This window comes from Oncorhynchus mykiss, chromosome 2 (genome assembly GCF_057628025.1).
Source record: "Oncorhynchus mykiss isolate SJ-2025 chromosome 2, ASM5762802v1, whole genome shotgun sequence".
Classification (NCBI taxonomy): Eukaryota; Metazoa; Chordata; class Actinopteri; order Salmoniformes; family Salmonidae; genus Oncorhynchus; species Oncorhynchus mykiss.
In genome coordinates, this window is record NC_143023.1 from 92292996 (window position 1) to 92311366 (window position 18371).

An 18371-nucleotide genomic window follows, 5' to 3' on the forward strand; every position below is an offset into this window, starting at 1 on the left:
CCTACTCCTCCTTTGTTCCTCTGGTGATGTAAAGGTTATCCCAGGCCCTCTGTCCCCCCAAGTGCTCTCATTTGTTGACTTCTGCAACCGTAAAAACCTTGGCTTCATGCATGTTAACATCAGAAGCCTCCTCCCTAAGTTTGCTGCATACACTGCTTTAGCACACACCGCCAACACTGTAAAGTCCATTTTGAATAAGAGTACTTCCTCCCAGCTGCCCACTGCACTGAGACTAGGAAGCACTCACTGATTAATCCACGATAATCAAGAATTTCAATAAGCATTTCTCTACTGCTGGCCATGCTTTCCATCTGGCTACCCCAACCCCAGCCAACAGCTCCACACCCCCCGCAGCAACTGGTCCAACCCCCCCCCCCCCCCCCTGGATCCCTACAAATCAGCTGGGCTAGACTATCTGGACCTTCTCTTCCTAAAATTATCTGCCACCATTGTTGCAACCCCTATCACTAGTCTGTTCAACCTCTTTCGTATCGTCTGAGATTCCTAAGATTGGAAAGCGGCCGCGGTCATTCCCCTCTTCAAAGGGGGACACACTCTAGACCCAAACTGTTACAGACCTATATACATCCTGGCCTGCCTTTCTAAAGTCTTCGAAAGCCAAGTTAACAAACAGATCACCGATCATTTCGAATCTCACCGTACCTTCTCCGCTATGCAATCTGATTTCTGAGCTGGTAACGGTTGCACCTCAGCCACGCTCAAGGTACTAAACGATATCATAACCGCCATCGACAAAAGACAATACTGTGCTACCGTCTTCATTGACCTGTTCAAGGCTTTCGACTCTGTCAATCACTGTACTCTTATCGGCAGACTCGACAGCCTTGGTTTCTCTAATGACTGCCTCTCCACTAACTACTTCTCAGATAGAGTTCAGTGTGTCAAATCGGAGGGCCTGTTGTCCAGAGCTCTGGCAGTCTCTATAGGGGGCCACAGGGTTAAATTCTCGGGCCGACTCTTTTCTCTGTATGTATCAATGATGTCGCTCTCTCTGCTGGTGATTCTTTGATCCACATCTATGTAGACGACACCATTCTGTATACATCTGACCCTTCAATGGACACTGTTTTAACAAACCTCCAAACGAGCTTCAACGCCATACAACTCTCCTTCCGTGGCCTCCAACTGCTCTTAAATGCTAGTCAAACTAAATGCATGCTCTTCAACCGAATGCTGCCCGCACCCACCCACTCCCCCGACTACTCTAGACGGCTCTGACTTAGAATATGTGGACAACTTTAAATACCTAGGTATCTGGCTAAACTGTAAACTCTCCTTCCAGACTCACATTAAGCATCTCCAATCCAAAGTTTAATCTAGAATCGGCTTCCTATTTCGCAACAAAACCTCCATCACTCATGCTGCCAAAGATACCCTCGTAAAACTGACTATCCTACCGATCCTTGACTTCGGGGATGTGATTTACAAAATAGCCTGCAACACTCTACTCAGTAAATTGGATGCAGTCTATCAGAGTGCCATCCGTTTTGTCACCAAAGCCCCATATACCACCCACCACTGCGACTTGTATGCTCTCGTTGGCTGGTCCTCGCTACATATTCAACGCCAAACCCACTGGCTCCAGGTCATCTATAAGTCTTTGCTAGGTAAAGCTCCACCTTATCTCAGCTCACTGGTCACCATAGCAACACCAACCCGTAGCACATGCTCCAGCAGGTATATTTCACTGGTCATCCCCAAAGCCAACACCTTCTTTGGCCGCCTATCCTTCCAGCTCTCTGCTGTCAATGACTGGAACGAATTGCAAAAATCACTGAAGTTGGAGACTTATGTCTCCCTCACTAACTTTAAGCATTAGCTGTCAGAGCAGCTTACTGATCGCTGCAGCTGTACACAGCCCATCTGTAAATAGCCCATCCATCCAACCAACTACCTACCTCATCCCCATACAGTATGCATGTTGAATATGAACTTTGGCTAATTTGTATTTAATTTTTTTATTTCACCTTTATTTAACCAGGTAGGCAAGTTGAGAACAAGTTCTCATTTACAATTGCGACCTGGCCAAGATAAAGCAAAGCAGTTTGACACATACAACGACACAGAGTTACACATGGAGTAAAACAAACATACAGTCAATAATACAGTATAAACAAGTCTATATACGATGTGAGCAAATGAGGTGAGATAAGGGAGGTAAAGGCAAAAAGGCCATGATGGCAAAGTAAATACAATATAGCAAGTAAAACACTGGAATGGTAGATTTGCAATGGGAGAATGTGCAAAGTAGAAATAAAAATAATGGGGTGCAAAGGAGCAAAATAAATAAATTAATTAAATACAGTAGGGAAAGAGGTAGTTGTTTGGGCTAAATTATAGGTGGACTATGTGCAGGTGCAGTAATCTGTGAGCTGCTATGACAGTTGGTGCTTAAAGCTAGTGAGGGAGATAAGTGTTTCCAGTTTCAGAGATTTTTGTAGTTCGTTCCAGTCATTGGCAGCAGAGAACTGGAAGGAGAGGCGGCCAAAGAAAGAATTGGTTTTGGGGGTGACTAGAGAGATATACCTGCTGGAGCGTGTGCTGCAGGTGGGAGATGCAATGGTGACCAGCGAGCTGAGATAAGGGGGGACTTTACCTAGCAGGGTCTTGTAGATGACATGGAGCCAGTGGGTTTGGCGACGAGTATGAAGCGAGGGCCAGCCAACGAGAGCGTACAGGTCGCAATGGTGGGTAGTATATGGGGCTTTGGTGACAAAACGGATTGCACTGTGATAGACTGCATCCAATTTGTTGAGTAGGGTATTGGAGGCTATTTTGTAAATGACATCGCCAAAGTCGAGGATTGGTAGGATGGTCAGTTTTACAAGGGTGTGTTTGGCAGCATGAGTGAAGGATGCTTTGTTGCGAAGTAGGAAGCCAATTCTAGATTTAACTTTGGATTGGAGATGTTTGATATGGGTCTGGAAGGAGAGTTTACAGTCTAACCAGACACCTAAGTATTTGTAGTTGTCCACGTATTCTAAGTCAGAGCCGTCCAGAGTAGTAATGTTGGTAGCGATCGGTTGAAGAGCATGCATTTAGTTTTACTTGTATTTAAGAGCAATTGGAGGCCACGGAAGGAGAGTTGTATGGCATTGAAGCCCTTTGAAGAGGGGGTGACACGAAAGAGAGGTTGATAACCAAGCCGTGCAAATCATTCTGCCTTATACTTACACGCTGCTACTAGTTTTTTTCCCCATGTGTAATTTCATTATGCAATATTTTTTATTATGTTCGCAACCCTAAGAGGAAGTTGCTTTGCAGCGTGCTGTCACGACTCCCGCCGAAGTCGGTCCCCCTCCTTGTTCGGGCGGCATTCGGTGGTCGACGTCACCGGTCTTCTTGGCATCGCCACTCCACCTTTCATTTTCCATTTGTTTTGTCTTGTTTTTCTGCACACCTGGTTTACATCCTCTCATTACTCTACGTGTATACGTCCTCTGTTCCCCCCATGTCTGTGTGTGGTATTGTTTGTTTCATTACGTGTGTGACGCTACAGGCTGGTTTTGAGTATTGTTCATAACCCATGGTTTTGTTACTTGTACCTGTTTGTGTAATTTGTGCGCTTGCTTTTTCCTTGGGCCGGAGTGTTGTGACGCAGTTGCATCAGGCTGTTTTCTTCTGCCTGAATAAAGTGTGCCTGTTCACTCATCTCTGCTCTCCTGCACCTGACTTCCATCGACCAGTGGCGCATATGTCTCCGAATCCCTGTGTCAGGGATACATTCGGTCCTCTACATCACCCGCCTCCTCAAGTTTATTTTTCGTGAAGAAGAAGGAGGGAGGTCTGTGCCCATGTATTGACTATCGAGCCCTAAACCAGATCACTGTGAAGTACAGTTACCCGTTACCTCTCATAGCCACAGCGATTGAGTCAATGCACGGGGCGCGCTTCTTCACCAAACTAGATCTCAGTCTTCCAAGACTTTGTAGACAAGATTTTCAGGGACCTGCACGGGCAGGGTGTAGTGGTGTATATTGATGACATTCTGATATACTCCGCTGCATGCACCGAGCATGCACGCACCTGGTGCGCAGGGTGCTTGGTTGATTGTTGGAGCATGACCTATATGTCAAGGCTGAGAAATGCCTGTTCTTCCAGCAGTCCATCTCTTTCCTAGGGTACCCCATTTCCACCTCAGGGGTGACCAAATTTCAGCCGTGCGTAATTGGCCGACTCCCACCACGGTAAAGGAGGTGCAGTGGTTTCTAGGGTTTGCTAATTACTACCAGAGATTTATCCGGGGTTTTGGTCAGATAGCGGCTCCCATTACCTCACTGCTGAAGGGGGGCCCGGTACGTTTGCAGTGGTCGGCTGAGGCGGACAGGGCTTTTGGTCACCTAAGGGTTCTGTTTACCTCGACTCCCGTGCTGGCCCATCCGGATCCCTCTTTGGCGTTCACAGTGGAGGTGGACGCGTCCGAGGCTGGGATAGGAGCCTCAGCGCTCTCTCAGCGCTCGGGCACGCCACCGAAGCTCCTCCCCTGTGCCTTCTTCTCGAAGAAGCTCAGCTCAACTATGATGTGGGGGACCGGGAGTTGTTGGATGTTGTCAAGGCGTTGAAGGCATGGAGACATTGGCTTGAGGGGGCTAAACACCCTTTTCTCATCTGGACTGACCACCGCAACCTGGAGTACATTCAGGCAGCGAGGAGACTGAATCCTCATCAGGCAAGGTGAGCCATGTTTTTCACCCGTGTTGTTTTCACCCTTTCCTACAGACCAGGTTCCCAGAATGTGAAGGCATACGCACTGTCCCGGCTGATTGACACAGAGGAGCGGCCCATGGATCCTACCCCTATACTCCCGGCCTCCTGCCTGGTGGCACCGGTAGTGTGGGAGCTGGACGCGGGCATTGAGCAGGCATTACGTGCAGAGCCCGCTCCCTCCAGTGTCCCGCTGGGCGTCTGTATGTTCCGTCTGCTGTCCATGACCGTTTGATCTATTAGGTCCACATGTCACCCTCCTCTGGTCATCCAGGCATCGGTCGGACAGTGCGCTGTTTGAGTGGGAAGTCCTGGTGGCCTACCTTGGCCAAGGACGTGAGGGTTTATGTTTTCTCCTGCTCTGTGTGCCCCCAGTGTAAGGCTCCTAGGCACCTGCCCAGAGGTAAGCTACACCCCTTACCCGTTCCACAGCGGCCATGGTTGCAACTGTCAGTCGATTTCCTTACCGATCTCGCCCCTCACAGGGGAACACTACGATCCTGGTCATTGTGGATCGTTTCTCTAAGTCCTGCCGTTTCTGTAACTTTCGTCTTTGTCCTCCTCTGATGAGGAGTAAGAAATGTCAGACCAATTTGCAGAGTGGTAAGTGCTCATCCTTTTAATAAACTGAACTGAACACTAAATACAAAGTAACAAAAGAGAACAAACGAAACAGCTCCGTCAGGTGCAACACACACTAAACAGAAAATAATCACCCACGGAACACTGGTGGGAAAAGGCTGCTTAAGTATGATTCTCAATCAGAGACAACTAATGACACCTGCCTCTGATAGAGAACCATACCAGGCCAACCGCAAAATACAACATAGAAAAACAAACATAGACTGCCCACCCCAACTCACGCCCTGACCATAATAAAACAAAGACAAAACAAAGGAACTAAGGTCAGAACGTGACAGTCTCCTCCCTCTGCCCGGTCTCCCTACGGCCCTACAGACTGCGGAGGCCTTGTTTACGCATGTCTTCCGGTAGGTTTCTGCTGTCTTATTGCCAGGACCGGCCGGGGGATTGGGTGGCGTTCGTGCCCTGAGCCGAGATGGCTCAGAACTCACTCCGCCACTCCTCCACTAACCTTTCCCCCTTCCAGTGCGTAGTGGGGTACCAGCCGGTTCTGGCGCCTTGGCATCAGAGTCAGATCGGAGCTCCTGTGGTGGACAACTGGTTCAGGCGCGCGGAGGAGACCTGGGACGCCACCCATGTTCACCTTCAGTTGGCCGTGCTGCGCCAGAAAGCCAGCGCAGACCGTTACCACAGTGAGGCCCTGGTTTTCGCACAGGGGGACCGAGTCTGGCTCTCGACCCGAAACCTGCCCCTCCACCTGCCCTGCCGGAAGCTGGGGCTGCGGTTTGTGGGGCCATTTAAAGTCCTGAGGAGAGTGAACAAGGTTTGTTACAGGTTACAGCTTCCCCCCGATTACCGTATTAACCCCTCGTTCCATGTGTCTCTCCTCAGGCCGGTGGTAGCTGGCCCGCTCCAGGAGTCTGAGGTGCGGGAGGTTCCTCCGCCCCCTCTGGACATCAAGGGGGCCCCGGCATATTCTGTTTGATCCATACTGGAATAGTTGGATGTAATTTTGGGTAGAGCAGACATTTCCATATATTTTTGTTAGCTGCATGTGTGACATAACTCCACCAGTCCTATTTATGATATCATTTACAAAGATTATACCTTTTAGAAAAAGAAACTAGAAGCATTTTTATTTTTGTATATTTGAGTTTAACCATAATAGTTGTTGTAATAGTTGTTGTAAATGAGAAGGGTGTGTTTGAAGGGATGCACATAACTCTGCAATGTTGGGTTGTATTGGAGAGAGTTTCAGTTTTAAATCCTTTTCCACACACAGTCTGTGTCTGTATTTAGTTTTCATACTAGTGAGGACCGAGAATCCATTCTCACATAGGTACGTGGTTGCAAAGGGCATCAGTGTCTTAACAGCGTGATTTGCCAAGGCAAGAAACTCTGAGTGCAGCCCTATCCAGAAATCTCGCAGTGGCTTCTGATTAAATAAAATTTTCACAGAACCACTTGTTGCAATTTCGATGAGGCTCTCTTGTTCAGATATTGGTAAGTGGACTGGAGGCAGGGCATGATAGGGATAATGAATCCAGTTGTTTGTGTCGTCCGTTCCAGGAAAGTACCTGCGTAATTGGGCACCCAGCTCACTCAGGTGCTTCGCTATATCACATTTGACATTGTCTGTAAGCTTGAGTTCCTTTGCACACAAAAAAATCATACAAAGACCTTGTTAATGCAGACATAAAATAGCTCCAACTTCTTAATCATAGCCTCAATTTTGTCCCACACATTTAATATAGTTGCAAAGAGTCCCTGTAATCCTAGATTCAGATCATTCAGGCTAGAAAAAACATCACCCAGATAGGCCAGTCGTGTGAGAAACTCGTCATCATGCAAGCAGTCAGACAAGTGAAAATTATGGTCAGTAAAGAAACTTTAAGCTCGTCTCTCAATTAAAAAAAATGTGTCAATACTTGATAACCAGCGTATGTTGTAAAAGCGTTACATTGTCGCTGCCCATATCATTGCATAATGCAGAAAATACACGATAGTTCAGGGGCCTTGCTTTTAAAAAGTTAACAATTTTCACTGTAGTGTCCAAAATGTACTTCAAGCTGTCAGGCATTCCCTTGGCAGCAAGGGCCTCTCGGTGGATGCTGCAGTGTACCCAAATGGCGTCTGTAACTGCTTGGGAGCAACTGCTTGGGAGCAACTGCTTGCACGCGCGTTACCACTCCACTATGTCTCCCTGTCATGGCTTTTGCGCCATCAGTACAGATACCAACACATCTTGACCATCAAAGTCCATTTGATGTCACAAAGCTGTCCAGTACTTTAAACATATCCTCTCATGTTGTTCTGGTTTCCATTGGTTTGCAGAAGAGGATGTCTTCCTTAATTGATCCCCCATAAACGTAACGGACATATAGCAGGAGTTGTGCCAGGTCCGCCACGCCTGTTGACTCATCCATGCAACTTTTCAGGGAAGTTAGGAACCAATGTACACAGGCAGTTAGGAAAGCTAAGGCTAGCTTTTTCAAGCAGAAATTTGCATCCTGTAGCACACACTCAAAAAAGTTCTGGGACACTGTAAAGTCCATGGAAAATAAGAGCACCTCCTCCCAGCTGCCCACTTCACTGAGGTTAGAAACACTGTCACCACTGATAAATCCACTATCATTTAGAATTTCGATAAGCATTTTTCTACGGCTGGCCATGCTTTCCACCTGGCTACCCCTACCCCGGTCATCTGCCCTGCACTCCCCACAGCAACTCGCCCAAGCCTCCCTGATTTCTAATTCACCCAAATGAGAAGGGTGTTAAGTTTGCTGAAAATAAACGCAGTTGACAGTGAGAGGACGTTTTTTTGCTGAGTTTATATTGTGGATAAAGAGTTACCTGTCTAACAGAGCACAGAGGGTGTTCATTAATGGATGCCTCTCCAACATAATCCAGGTAGATTCAGGAATCCCCCATGGCAGCTGGCTAGGCCCCTTACCCTTTTCAATCTTTACTAACGCCATCTTTACTGGCTTTGAGTAAAGCCAGTGTGTCTATCTATCTATGCGGATGACTCAAGACTATACACGTCAGCTACTACAGTGACTGAAATGACTGCAACACTTAACAAAAAGCTGCAGTTAGTTTCAGAATGCGTGGCAAGGAATAAGTTAGTCCTAAATATTTCAAAAGGCATTGTATTTGGGACAAATCATTCACTAAACCCTAAACCTCAACTTAATCTTGTAATAAAGAATGTGTAAATTGAGCAAGTTGAGATGACTAAACTGCTTGGAGTAACCCATGGATTGTAAACTGTCATGGTCAAAACATATTGATACAACAGTTGCTAAAATCGGGAGAAGTCTGTCCATCATAACGAGCTGCTCTACCTTCTTAACAGCACTATCAACAAGGCAGGTCCTACAGGCTCTAGTTTTGTTGCATCTGGACTACGGTTCAGTCATGTGGTCAGGTGCCACAAAGAGGGATTTAGGAAAATTGCAATTGGCTCAGAGTAGGGCCAATTGCATGTAGAGCTAGCATTAATGATATGCATGTCAATCTCTCCTGGCTCGAAGTGGAGGAGAGATTGACGTCATCACTACTTGAATTTATGAGAGCTATTGACATGCTGAAAGCATCGAGCTGTCCGTTTAAAATGCTAGCACACAGCTCAGACACCCATGCATGCCCCAAAAGACATGCCACCAGAGGTCTCTTCACAGCTACCAAGTCCAGAACCGACTATGGGAGGCGCACAGTACTACAGAGAGCCATGACTACATGGAACTCTATTCCACATCAGGTAACTGATGCAAGCAGTTGAATCAGATTTTAAAAATAGATACAAATACACTTTATGGAACAGCAGGGACTGTGAAGCAACACAAACATAGGCACAGGCACATGCATACACACACACAATAACATACACACACGTACACGTGGATTTTGTGTTGTAGATATGTGGTAGTGGAGTAGGGGCCTGAGGGCTCACACTTAGTGTGTTGTGAAATCTGTCATGAATATATTGTAACGTTTTTAAAATTGTATAACTTCCTTAGGAGAGTAGCTGATGCTTTGGTAGCAGCTAATGGGGAACCACAATAAACCCCAGGAAGAGTAGCTGATGCCTTGGCAGCAGCTAATGGGGATCCATAATAAATACAAATGGGAGTGGTTATAACATGCTAAGAACAGTCCTCTGAGTACATCAATAAAGGTTTGGTATACCTCAACTGGTATGCCATCCAGCCCTGGAGTTTCCCCAGACTTAAAGGATTTAATTGCATCAAGTCCCTTCTCTGGAATTTGGCCTTCACATGAGTCTCTGTACAGCTGCTAATTTTACATTATAATTTCAAATTAAATCCACACAATTAACTTTGGTTAGTGGAGATGGAGGAGACTGAAATGAAAACATAGGCTTAAAGTACTTTACTTCCTCTTTCAAAATATTGTTCGGTGAATCATGGGTGACCTGGTAGTATTTCTATGTTGAAGATAAAAAAAAAGATTTGGTGAATTTTTTCCCCATACACCATCCAGTTTGCTATATTTTTTTATAATATATTTCACTTGATCTTTCTTGAATAAGTTCCTCAAATTTTTTTCCTCTGACTTATTCTGTGCCTCTATGGTACAGTTTGTATTGCTATCTATCTGTACTGTTAGTCCTTCTATATCCTTTGTTAATATGAACTATTTTGACCTGAATTGCTTTTGTTTTAAGGATGAATATTGCATTGCATGGCCTCTAAGTGTTCCATACAATAAGGGGATGGGCTGTACCTATATCATGTCTGAAAAAGTCAGTTATAAATTCTTCTGTCCTTGTTAAAAACAAGTTATCATCCAATAGGCTTTGATTAAATTTCCAATATCCTCGCCCACATGGAAATTCTGTAAGAGTAATGTATATGCCATTTTGTTTTTAGTTAGTTTTCTTTGATTCATCTTTCCTGTTCATTCTTCTTCTTTTGCCGCCTTCACAATGATGTCTAGCTTCTTCGATTCTTTTATTAGTTTGACTACAGCAATTTATCACTTGCACTATAAATACAACAAAGTCCCCCTTCTTCACTGTTAGTGTGTTGGAATACTTCTCGTGAACGGCATTCACTACAGACTGTGGGACATCCCTACATACTCCTTCAGCTATTTTCACCTCCTCCACATAGGACACCTGTTGGATGGCCCTGATCCTAGCTACTGCAACCTCCTTCATCCTTACACGGCACTCTGGGAATTTATGAATGTGATTCCCATCGCTAATCACAACAACATGCTTCATCTGACTCTTCAACTACGACATGTTTATTCCTTTGACAAACATTTGCCACGTGTGCAAACTTTTTACAATTGTAACACATACGGTCTCACATCATATTTCACATAGCCAAGACTCGGGAGAACCACTTCACCAAACGACAGTAAACCCGGTATGTTCTGCTCCTTCTTTCCATCTATCATTCGGGTCAAGCGGTGTGCGTCTACCACTCCGGGCATGTTATCTCTAAACCACACAGATTCTATATTCAACAAGACACCGGAGATGACAACTTTAACAAGTGTCGTACTTTCCATATCATCTTGTAGAGACACAGAGCTTTCTCCTTTTGCGCTTTTGACACGCAACATCTAAATCATACCGCTCCGAGTCACTCTGACCGATTCCACTTTTCCCCAATTAGTTTTTCACCATCTTCGAGATCGCAAACGGGTCACCCAAAAAAACATCATTGCTCGTGAATCTCATTTCAACCATAAACTGCTGTTCTTTTCCAACTTTAGCCTTTTTTACTCCACTCTTTGTCACCATCGTCCACTCATTCTCACCAACTGTACTTGTGCCAACAGAATCACACAACGCTTCGTCTTCCTCCATTGCTGGCGGTTGGCAACCAACTTTAAGGTGCATTACCATCACCAACTGGACTGGACTGTGATCCTAGTTCATCTTTTTATTTTGTATGTGTATTTATTATGGATCCCCATTAGTTCCTGCCAAGGCAACAGCTACCCTTCCTGGGGTTTATTATGGATCCCCATTAGTTCCTGCCAAGGCAACTGCTACCCTTCCTGGGGTTTATTATGGATCCCCATTAGTTCTTGTCAAGGCAGCCACTACTCTTCCTGGGGTTTATTATGGATCCCCATTAGTTCCTGCCAAGGCAACAGCTACCCTTCCTGGGGTTTATTATGGATCCCCATTAGTTCCTGCCAAGGCAACAGCTACCCTTCCTGGGGTTTATTATGGATCCCCATTAGCTCCTGCCAAGGCAACAGCTACCCTTCCTGGGATGTATTATGGATCCCCATTAGTTCCTGCCAAGGCAGCCACTACTCTTCCTAGGGTTTATTATGGATCCCCATTAGTTCCTGCCAAGGCAACAGCTACTCTTCCTGGGGTTTATTATGGATCCCCATTAGTTCCTGCCAAGGCAGCAGCTACTCTTCCTGGGGTTTATTATGGATCCCCATTAGTTCCTGCCAAGGCAACAGCTACCCTTCCTGGGGTTTATTATGGATCCCCATTAGCTCCTGCCAAGGCAACAGCTACCCTTCCTGGGGTTTATTATGGATCCCCATTAGTTCCTGCCAAGGCAACAGCTACCCTTCCTGGGATGTATTATGGATCCCCATTAGCTCCTGCCAAGGCAGCAGCTACTCTTCCGCGGGTTTATTATGGATCCCCATTAACTCCTGCCAAGGCAGCAGCTACTCTTCCTGGGGTTTATTATGGATCCCCATTAGTTCCTGCCAAGGCAACAGCTACCCTTCCTGGGATGTATTATGGATCCCCATTAGTTCCTGCCAAGGCATCAGCTATTCTTCCTGGGGTTTATTATGGATCCCCATTAGTTCCTGCAAGGCAGAAGCTACTTTTCCTGAGATCCAGCAGAAATTAAGGCAGTAATATACATTATAATACATTTTTAAACATGAACAGACATTTTACAACAGATTTCACAATACATTAAGTGTGTGACCTCTGGCCAATACTCTGCTACAACACACAATCCAGATGTATGTGTGTGTATAGTATGCATGTTATGTGTATTTATTTGTATGCGTGTGACTGTACATGTGTGTGTGACTCTTCACAGCCCTCGCTGTTCCATAAGGTGTATTTTTATCTGTTTTTTAAATCTGATGTTACCTGATGTGAAATGTAGCCATGGCTCTATGTAGTACTGTGCTCCTCCCATAGTCTGTTCAGGACTTGGGGACTGTGAAGAGACCTCTGGTGCCATGTCTTGTGGGGTAAGCATGGGTGTCCGAGCTGTGTGCCAGTAGTTTAGACAGACAACTCGGTGCATTCAACATGTCAATACTTACAAAAACAAGTAGTGATGAAGTTGATCTCTCCTCCACTTTGAGCCATGAGAGACTGACATGCATGTTAATAATGTTAGCTCTACATGTACATTTAAGGGCCAGCCGTGGTGCCTTGTTCTGGGACAGGTCATATTTCAATCACCCACGTGGGTTAGTATGCTCCTAAAAAACAATGAGTAGATGGCAGAGACGGGATTTCAAACCAGACGCCCATTGACGTGCGCAAACAATTTGGATGACAAACTGGAACGTGGGTGGTTTGGTCAGCATGTTATAGCAGGTGGACTTGGACAGGTTCACCAACAGAAGATGCTGTTGACTTTGGACAGAGGAGGTGGCAGATGCCCAGTGCCAATAAAGAGACTTGATGAGGATCTGTTCTGCTTAAATGAGAGTAACATCAATGGGATTTTATCACCACTGATGTTACAATGAACTGAGGCAGTTATAGATGAATGTATATGGACAAGGGGTATCCAAAGGGTAGATCGCAAACTATTAGTAGCTTGCAGTCCACATACGACGCTCGTGCGAGCATACTAGCCCACATAGGAGCATACTAACCCATGTGGGTGATTGAAAGATGTCTTAGCTGTGTCTGAATCCTGGCTAAGGAAGCCGACCAAAAACCGTGACATTTTCATTGCTAACTATAACATTTTCCGACAAGATAGAACTGCCAAAGGGGGCGGAATTGCAATCTACTGCAGAGATAGCCTGCATAGTCCTCTCTTGCTATCCAGATCTGTGCCCAAACAATACTTTTAAAAATCCACCTTTCCAGAAACAAGTCTCTCACCGTTGCGGATTGCTATAGACCATGTTCTGCCCCCAACTGTGTCCTGGACACCATATGTGAATTGATTGCCCCCATCTATCTTTAGAGCTCGTGCTGTTAGGTGACCTAAACTGGGACATGCTTAACACCCCGTCCATCCTAAAATCTAAGCTTGATGCCCTCAGTCTCATACAAATGATCAATGAACCTACCAGGTACAACCCCAAATCCGTAAACACAGGCACCCTCATAGATATCATCCTAACCAACCTGCCCTCCAAATACACGTCTGCTGTCTTCAACCAGGATCTCAACGATCACTGCCTCATTGCTTGAGTCCGTAATGGGTCTGTGGTCAAACGACCACCCCTCATCACTGTCAAACGCTCCCTAAAACACTTCAGCGAGCAGGCCTTTCTAATCGACCTGGCCTGGGTATCCTGGAAGGATATTGACCTCATTCCGTCAGTTGAAGATCCCTGGTTATTCTTTAAAAGTGCTTTCCTCACAATCTTAAATAAGCATGCCCCGTTCAAAAATTTTAGAACCAGGAACAGATATAGCCTTGGTTCACTCCAGATCTGACTGCCCTTGACCAGCACAAAAACATCCTGTGGCGTACGGCATTAGCATCAAATAGCCCCCGCGATATGCAACTTTTCAGGGAAGTTAGGAACAAATATACACAGGCATTTAGGAAAGCAAAGGCCCAGCTTTTTCAAACTGAAATTTGCATCCTGCAGCACAAACTCCAAAAAGCTCTGGGACACTGTAAAGTCCATTGAGAATAAGAGCACCTCCTCCCAGCTGCCCACTGCACTGAGACTAGGAAACACTGTCATCATCGATAAATCCACAATAATTGAGAATTTCAATAAGCATTTTTCTATGGCTGGCCATGCTTTCCAACTGGTCACCCCTACCCTGGTCAACAGCCCTGCACCAATGACAGCAACTTGCCCAAGCCTCTCCCGTTTTTCCTTCACCCAAATCCAGATAGCTGATGTTCTGAAAGAGCTGCAAAATCTGGACCCCTACAAATCAGCAGGGCTAGACAATCTAGGGCTAGACAACCTCTCTTTCTAAAATGATCAGCCAAAATTGTTGCAAGCCCTATTACCAGCCTGTTCAACCTCACTTTCGTATCATCTGAGATCCCCAAAGATTGGAAATCTTCTGCGGTCACTCTAGACCCAAACTGCTACAGACCTATATCTATCCTACCTGGCCTTTCTAAAGTCTTCGAAAGCTAAGTTAACAAACAGATCACCGACCATTTCTAATCCCACGTACCTTCTCCGCTATGCAATCTGGTTACCGAGCTGGTCATGGGTGCACCTCAGCCACGCTCAAGGTCCTAAACGATATCATAACCGCCATCGATAAGAGACAGTTCTGTGCAGCTGTATTCGTCGACCTGGCCAAGGCTTTCGACTCTGTCAATCACCACATTTTTATCGGCAGACTCAACAGCCTTGGATTCTCAAATGACTGCCTCGCCTGGTTCACCAACTACTTCTCAGATAGAGTTCAGTGTGTCAAATCGGAGGTCCTGTTGTCCGGACCTCTGGCAGTCTCTATGGGGGAGCCACATGATTCAATTCTTGGGCCGACTCTCTTCTCTGTATACATCAATGATGTCGCTCTTGCTGCTGGTGATTCTTTGATCCACCTCTACGCAGATTACATTATTCTGTATACCTCTGGCCCTTCTTTGGACACTGTGTTAACTAACCTCCAGACGAGCTTCAATGCCATACAACTCTCCTTCCATGGCCTCCAACTGCTCTTAAATGCAAGTAAAACTAAATGCATGCTCTTCAACTGCCTGCACCTGCCCGCCCTTCCAGCATCACTACTCTGGACGGTTCTGACTTAGAATATGTGGACAACTACAAATACCTAGGTGTCTGGTTCGACTGTAAACTCTCCTTCCAGACTCACATTAAACATCTCCAATCCGAAATGAAATCTAGAATCGGCTTCCTATTTCGCAACAAAGCATCCTTCCAAACATATCCTCATAAAACTGACTATCCTGCCGATCCTTGACTTCGGCGATGACATTTACAAAATAGCCTCCAACACTCTACTCAGCAAATTTAATGCAGTCAATCACAGGGCCATATACTACCCATCACTGCGACCTGTATGCTCTCGTTGGCTGGCCCTCGCTTCATATTTATCGCCTAACCCATTGGCTCCAGGTCATCTACAAGTCACGGCTAGGTAAAGCCCCGCCTTATCTCAGCTCACTGGTCACCATACCAGCACCCACCCGTAGCACACACTCCAGCAGGTATATTTCACTGGTCACCCCCAAAGCCAACACCTCATTTGCCAGCCTTTCCTTCCAGTTCTCTGCTGCCAATGACTGGAATGAATTGCAAAAATCACTGAAGCTGGAGACCCACATCTCCCTCACTAAATTTAAGCACCAGCTGTCAGAGCAGCTCACAGATCACTGCACCTGTACATAGCCCATCTGTAAATAGCCCACCCAACTACCTCATCCCCATACTGTTATTTTTTTGTTGTTGCCCTTTTGCACCCCAGTATCTCTACTTGCCCATTCATCTTCTGCACATATATCAGTCCAGTGTTTAATTGCTAAATTGTCATTTTTTAGCCACTATGGCCTACCTCCCTTATCTTACCTCATTTGCACACACTGTATATAGACTTTTTCTCTATTGTGTTCTTGACCGTATGTTTGTTTACTCCATGTGTAAGTCTGTGTTGTTGTTTGTGTCGCACTGCTTTGCTTTATCTTGACCAGGTCGCAGTTGTTAATGAGAACTTGTTCTCAACTAGCCTATCTGGTTAAATAAAGGTGAAATATAAAACAATATAAAAAAGATGACTGAGGTCCACACTCCAGTCCAGTTGGTGGCGGTAATGCACTTTAAAGTTGGTTGCCAACCACCATATAATATCCACAGAAGAAGAAGAAGAAGAAGAAGCAGAAGAAGAAGAGCGCGCCAAGCAATTCTGAAAGTACATGATTTTTTTTTTCATGTGTTCCATTGCAAACTGTCAGAAACATATCCCGGCTACTATCCAATCCAAGCCACATTGACATTATCCCACCCCTGGTTAGCCGTATCACAATATCACAATCTCTGCCAATTCATTGTATACTAAGGACCCGGGGAATAGTTGCATGGTAGAGGAGAAGAGAAGAATGTGCCTATTAAAAAAAACAGTAGCTTGCGACAGATTTAATTTTTTTAAAGTAGCTCTCATGCTAGAAAAGGCTGGAGACCCCTGCATGCATCAGCTTATTGAAACAGTGACTTGAATGGGCCTAGCACAAAGCTCCATGCAGCAGTTAGCTCAGAGTGCCATTATGCCATTCCTTTGTGAGTTTACTTTGGTAATTTTCAAGTGTACTAGTCTCAGTTCACTTTGTAAGCAATACACACTTCCAATTGTTGTAGGAAATAGATTACAGTTTTTAACATTCTACCGGGCATTCTACATTCCAGCTAGTTTCTTCTAAGCTGGCATGTTACTGCACTGGCAACAGCCCTCCCCACTGCGAGCGGAAAAGGCAGATTTTTCAGCCTTCTCTAAAGGGATTAGAATGATGGAGTTCCAAGTTAGTGAAACCAAGCCTCCTGTTGAACTGACAGACTGTTGGTAGTCCTGTTGAACTGACAACTGTCTGACAACTGAGGGAGTTGTCAGACAACTGTTGACTCCCAAATATGGATTCCATACCTGATATCTTTTATTTAACTAGGCAAATCAGTTAATAACACATTCTTATTTACAATGACAGGCTAGGAACAGTGGGCTAGCTGCCTTGTTCAGGGGCAGAATTACATATTTTTGCCTTGTCAGCTCTGGGATTTGACATTGGGGCGGCAGGGTAGCCTAGTAGTTAGAGCGTTGGACTAGTAACCGGAAGGTTGCAAGTTCAAACCCCCAAGCTGTGCCTAGGCCGTCATTGAAAATAAGAATTTATTCTTAACTGACTTGCCTAGTAAAATTTTAAAAAACAAAAAAACTTTTGAGCGATTCTCTCTAATATTGAACTATTTAACAAACGTTTGTATTATTTTAACATGGAGAATAATTAAATTAAAAGTGTGCATTGATCCTGATTGTGCGGACACTTCAAACCATTACATCATGGAGAATAATGACATAAAGGAATAGTTGGTTTGAAGTACACTGGAACAGATGCTCCCCATGATGATGTTTTACCACCCTCAGGTGGGCTGTCTGAAATGGTGGTGGTAAAAGCAATCATCTGTTTTATAAAGGGAATTGGGAATTGCCCCTCTGGTGAGAAAGATATTACAGGCCTCCCTCAACAGCCTATGTTTCTTTATAAGCCTTTTTAACACCAGGAAAAAAGTCATCAAGAGAGATGACTATGCCTGGCCTTTACAATTTCATCTTGAGACCAAGCTTGCTGTCATGGTGCTTCAACAGGAAAGGGGAGAGAAGGAGAACATAACTTTGGGGAGGGGAGGCAGGACCGGGTTTGGGAAAACCTTGTGCTAAATGACTGAAATAGAAATGTAATGTAAGGACACAGGTTTTCTAGAGGGAAATGTGGTGGTGTGGTGTACTCAGACACGCAGAGGTGCAAACAAGATGCTCAGCCGGAGTGTCTCGGCTTACCATCTATCTGTTTCAGAGAGCTGAGGCAATAATACAGATATATCCCTGCCTTAGAATGTCGGAGTAGCAAAGTGCACTTATGAAGGCATGGGTTCTCTCAAGGCCATGGCTAATTCACCACTTTACTGTCTAATATCAGTGCTTCTTGCTAAGGCTTTCTCACAAAATCAGCAGAGTGATTGCATAGAGTATAATACTGTATATGCCATTTAACAGATGCTATTATCCAAAGCACCTTCCAGTCATGCATGCATACGTTATTTTTGTATGGGGGGGGGGGTCCCAGGAATCGAACCCACTATCCTGGCTTTACAGGAGCCATGGGCTACCAACCAGAGCAAAGCCAGCCCAG